The sequence below is a fragment of the Myodes glareolus genome, chromosome 23 (genome assembly GCF_982192425.1).
Source record: "Myodes glareolus chromosome 23, mMyoGla1.1, whole genome shotgun sequence".
Taxonomy (NCBI): domain Eukaryota; kingdom Metazoa; phylum Chordata; class Mammalia; order Rodentia; family Cricetidae; genus Myodes; species Myodes glareolus.
In genome coordinates this window covers 40569412-40574905 of record NC_142048.1, presented here as the reverse complement: position 1 = coordinate 40574905, position 5494 = coordinate 40569412, and the positions used below count along the sequence as shown (strand labels likewise).

Sequence of the window (5494 nt, the reverse complement as noted above, 5' to 3'; positions counted from 1 at the left end):
TCTTGTTCATCCTGTTCAGCCTTAGCTGAGACTCTTCAGTACCCTCGAGCAGCCACCCCCACCCCCCACATCACCTTGTGTTCTTACTTAAGATAGAACAAAATTCAGAACTACTGAACATGCTTTCTTTATTCTGGTATGCTTCTGGAAGGTTTCATATTAAAAGAAATCCACCCCATAATTTGGAAAAGAACATAAGTAATTTGCAGAATTATCAACTTTCTTTTCTTTTCTTTTTTGGAGGCAGGGTTTCTCTGTAGCTTGGGAGCCTGCCCTAGAACTCGCTTTGTAGACCAGGCTGGCCTCGAACTCACAGAGATCTGACTGCCTCTGCCTCCTGAGTGCTGGGATTAAAGGCGTGCACCACCACTTCCTGGCAGAATTATCAAATTTTAAGTATTATTGGTGAAAAACTTGCCTTAGATGAGTAAGCACTCTATCTCTAAATGATAATAGTAGTCATCCCCCGGTGCTCAAATCATCGTCAAGGCAAAGTCGCATTTTAAATGCCTTCCTATAGCTGGGAACTTAAATAATGCCTAACAGTCACAATAGCCAGCAGGTGACCCATGGCTCTTGGAATTGTCAATTTCATTGAGAAATGTTAAGATCGCAAGTATTGGAAGTATATTTTAAGGCCTGATAAGTAAATCTTCAGTTCCTGTTATTGCTATTTTGGATACAAGGTTCCAGAAAATAAGAGCTAATCAAAGCCATTTATTATGAGAGAGGGCAACTACTCCGGGGAAAAACAAAGAACTAAGGGTCTGCAAAGAAATGGGATTTACAGAGAAATGTGTAAGGGAGGCAAGCCTTTCCCAAGCCTCTCTGGCAATAATTGGATTTGGTTGACTGGAGCTGAGAGTGAAGGCAGCAGATGTCAGAGGATCTAGGAGAACTTGCCTCTTCTAAATGGAACGGCTAATTACGAGTGGATAATGGCGTGTGCCACCCGAACTCACTGGGAATATTCCCACTTCAGACCACTCGTTAACTGTGAGGGGTAATGTATTTGATTTTTCACGAGACTGCAAGCTGGATGTTAAAAAAAACAAAACAAAACAAAAACAAAAGAAACCCAGCAATCTTAAAGTGAGGATGACTAGAAAAACGTATTCATAAATAGGATTTCAGTATTCAAATGAGCAATTTTTATTTGCTTACATAAACTATGTTCTGGTTGCTATCTTCTAAATAAATAAGGTTGACAACTGCTTATAATCTGACCAGTCAGAAGGTGTTTCTGAAATCTTCAATACTAGTTTAGACTATGCAAACAATCAAATAAAATTCCTCTTAGTAGAACTCAAATACGTGATGACGTCAAAATTATCAATATAATTGACGTTTGATTGTCTCAAAATCATTGCATCATTAAAACCGTTTAACTGTTTTCACGCATCACCTCGAATGAGGTGTAAAACCACAGAAGTTTATTCTGTTCTACTTCCAAAGGCCAGAAATCTAAACTCAAGGTACAGACAAGGCTGCACTCCCTCTGGAAGCTCCAGGCAGAAACCCTATTCTTGTTTCTTCCAGTTTCTGGCAGCTGTTGGCTTTCTTTCCCTCTGCTCATCTTTAAATTGTTTTCTCCATGTGTCTGTCTCAAAACTTTCCATTCATTTCTCTCTCCCAAGAAATGTGCTTTCATTTGCCACACTGGTTTGCAGATAGGCTAAGTCCCGTATCTCTTGAATCTCAGTTCTAATCAACAGTCAATGGTGAAGTAATAGTCACAGGTTCTAGGGAACTCATATGAATGTCTGGTGAGGGTTATTTTTGACCCTCTTATAATTCTTTATTTCTTTGTTCCTGAGTGTTTGCTAGTACAACTCCCTATAATTCAATTTACGTCATGAATATTTCTCTCTTCTAATGGTTGCATTGCCCTGGAAAATTCTGACAAATATAAATGGCCTTTCATGTTGTCACCATGAAACAGGGAGAATCTTAAGAGATTTTCATAATTAAATTAGAACTCAGTATAATATGCATAAGAGAATTGAGGATAGGGAAATTTAAGTACACATACACAGACCCAAGGGAACACATACATAGGCAAATATACAAAATAGAAGTTTGCAATAAGTATAGTAATTAAATATAGTCAACTGATATGACTACCAAGTTGGAAATTATTTGGCTTCTGTGAACTACTGTAAATTTTATTTTTATACATTCAGTATTATGGAGATGTATGATAATTAATCTTGATTGCCAACAGAGAGATACCCAGATGAAGAAAGTACATCTCTGAGTGTGTCAGTGGGTGTTTCCAGAGACAGTTAAAAAATGAGGGCTCTGGCACAATGGTTCAATTCATTAATGGATTAAAAATTTGAATACATTATTGGGAAATGGCAAAACCACAGAAAGCAGGGCCTTGTTGAAGGAAACAGGTAACTGTAGGGCATATTCATATCTTACCAACCCCTTCGTGTATTCCCTCCCTTTGCTTTCTGGTCACCATAAGGAACACACGTGCTACCACCTGCTCAGGCTTCCGTGATGTTCTGGTCAACAACAGAGGAGCAAATGGCTAGGTATTGGACCTTCTGAAATGGGACCAATTAAAATCCTCCTGTACTATGTGCCAAAGGTCTTGTACCCTGGATAGATTTGTCACTTACATTGGTTTAGTAAAATGCTGATTGGCCAGTAGCCAGGCAGGAAGTATAGGCGGGATGACCAGAACAGAAGAATTCTAAGACGAGAAAAGGTTCAGTCTGCAGTTGTCACCCAGACCCAGACGAAGCAAGATGAGAATGCCTCACTGATAAAAGGTACTGAGCCATGTGGCTAACATAGACAAAATTTATGGGTTAATTTAAGATGTAAAAGTTAGTTAACAAGAAGCCAGAGCTAATAGGCCAACCAGTTTTTAATTAATATTGGTCTCTGTGTGTTTCCTTGGGACTGAAAGGCTGCAGGACCAGACAGGACAGAAACCCCTGCCACCACTCCTATTTAACTGCTTCTATCTGCCATATGAGCACAAGGATGACAGAGCAGACACATTGTATAGCCTGTAACATTGACACACTGACAGAGTCCTGGGAATGATGCACAGTGACAGGGATGTTTATTAGAACTTAGAGCTCATATCAAGTAGGAGCTACGTGTACTAGCAATCAAACAAACAAAAACCAAAAGCCATGTCAGCAGGCTGAGGAAAAGCCCAACAAACCCAAATGAACAACTTCCATCATGTGCGATTCGTGTCAATGACTCTGAGGGGTAAGCCTTTGTAGACCCAGTAATACTCAGAATCAAGAAGAATAAAGTTCATCATAAAAGTAATGCTGTAGCTCTTCCTGTAAGCGGCCAGAGGGGACCCGTGAAGATGGTTCGCTACTCTCTTGACCCGGAAAACCCTACAAAATCATGCAAATCAAGAGGATCAAATCTTCGGGTTCACTTTAAGAACACCCGTGAAACTGCCCAGGCCATCAAGGGTATGCATATCCGAAAAGCCACCAAGTATCTGAAAGATGTCACATTGAAGAAGCAGTGTGTGCCATTCCGATGGTACAATGGTGGAGTTGGTAGGTGTGCCCAGGCCAAACAGTGGGGCTGGACACAGGGTCAGTGGCCAAAAAAGAGTGCAGAATTTTTGCTGCACATGCTTAAAAATGCGGAGAGCAATGCTGAGCTGAAGGGTTTAGATGTAGACTCTCTGGTCATTGAGCACATCCAGGTGAACAAAGCACCTAAGATATACCGACGAACTTACAGAGCTCATGGCCGGATTAACCCATACATGAGCTCCCCCTGCCACATTGAGATGATCCTCACTGAAAAGGAACAGATTGTTCCAAAGTTAGAAGAGGAGGTTGCACAGAAAAAACTGAAGAAACAAAAACTTCTGGCAGGGGAATAAATTCAACATGAAATAAATGCAGATAAAAGTAAAAACAAACAAAAAAAAGTAATGTTGTATTAAAGAGCCTGTGTAGTTGACATTTTGTATACTATTAATTTTAAAGAAATTTGGAAAAGTGACAATGAAGTAGAATGTTGACTCCAATTTTGAATGTGGAAATGAATAAATTCTTTTGGTTTATGACTTCAAGTAAAACCTTACTAAGATTACAGGCAAATTAAGCAGTTTAAGAGAACTTAATAACTATAGCTCATACTTGTAAATATTTAATTAGCTACTAAAATATTCAGAAGTACCCCACTTGTCATGTTATACAGTTGAAGTACCTAAAAGGAATTTTAGTGTATTAAATTTACAAATAAAACTTCAAATGCTTAGCATATTCAATCACCTTTGAAATTAAGATGAAACCATTAACCAATATTTTCTCGAGAGTCATCCTTAAACTTCCCTGGACTTATGAGGGGCTAATAAGGGTTGTAAATTGAACTTAAATTTGAGTTACAGCTTTGTACTTGAATGTGTCATGTCAAGAACATTCTGTAGAGTTTTAAAATCAAGGTAACCATTGAGTAGTCTATGCAGCAACGTTGGTCTCAAGATTGGAGCAATGGCTCAGGGGTGAAGCTCGCTTCTGGTTCTTCTGGAGTACCCAGCTTCCATTTCCAGATTAAGCTGCTCAGAGCACCCTGTAACCCCAGCTCCAATGGACCTGACATCCTCTTCTGGACTCCTCAAGCAGCTGCACACACATGGCACATATGCACACAGACATAAGCCCATAAAAACACGGAAAGAAATCTTAAAAAAAAAAAAACAACCTGACAGCATTGTCTTCATCTGTTTTTGCCTCACCTTGACAAAACTGCTTATCTGTTTCAAAACTCACTCTTTACCTTATAGATGTATTACATTTAATCAAACTGGTAACTTAGGGTACGCTTCTCCTATGAACGTCCCTAATTTACACGTATCTTTTTTTAAAATTTACTTATTTATTTATTTATAAAAATTTCTACTTCCTCCCCTCCTCCCAATACCTTCCACTCCCCCCACTCCCTCTCCTCCTCCCTCTCCAGTCCTAAGAGCAGTCAGGGTTTCCTGCCCTGTGGGAAGTTCAAGTTCCTCCCCCCTCCCTCCAGGTCTAGGAAGGTGAGCATCCAAACAGACTAGGATCCCAAAAAGCCAGTGCATGCAGACAAAACAAGACCCATTTACTCATATCTTTTACAATCTAAATTAATATTTACAGCCTTTAGGAATTTGCCATGAACTTTTTGGGACCCCTATTCATTTATTTCTGTGATATGTGAACTACTGAAGATAATTTTTGAGTTACATGAATATGAATCTTGTTTCTCAGGAGCTGTAGGAATAAGCAGGGTTCTTGCTCCCTAGGACTGAAATAGCTAGACTTGGTGAGAAGTCAAATGCATGTAAATCAGAATATTCATCAAAGAGAGGTTGGAAGAGGGTTGACAAAATGGATAAAGGCCCTTGCTGCTGCCAAGCCTGATGACCCAAGTTCCCTCCTTCATGGTGGGAATGGGGAACTGACCTTATACTTGTCTTCTGTTTTATACACACACATACACACACACACACACACAC

General features: G+C 39.6%; 1 pseudogene; it reads left to right on the top strand.

Moving 5' to 3' along the window:
• Positions 1-3330: 3330 nt before the first annotated feature.
• LOC125414485 (large ribosomal subunit protein uL22 pseudogene) lies at positions 3331-3880 on the top strand (annotated as a pseudogene).
• Positions 3881-5494: the final 1614 nt, after the last annotated feature.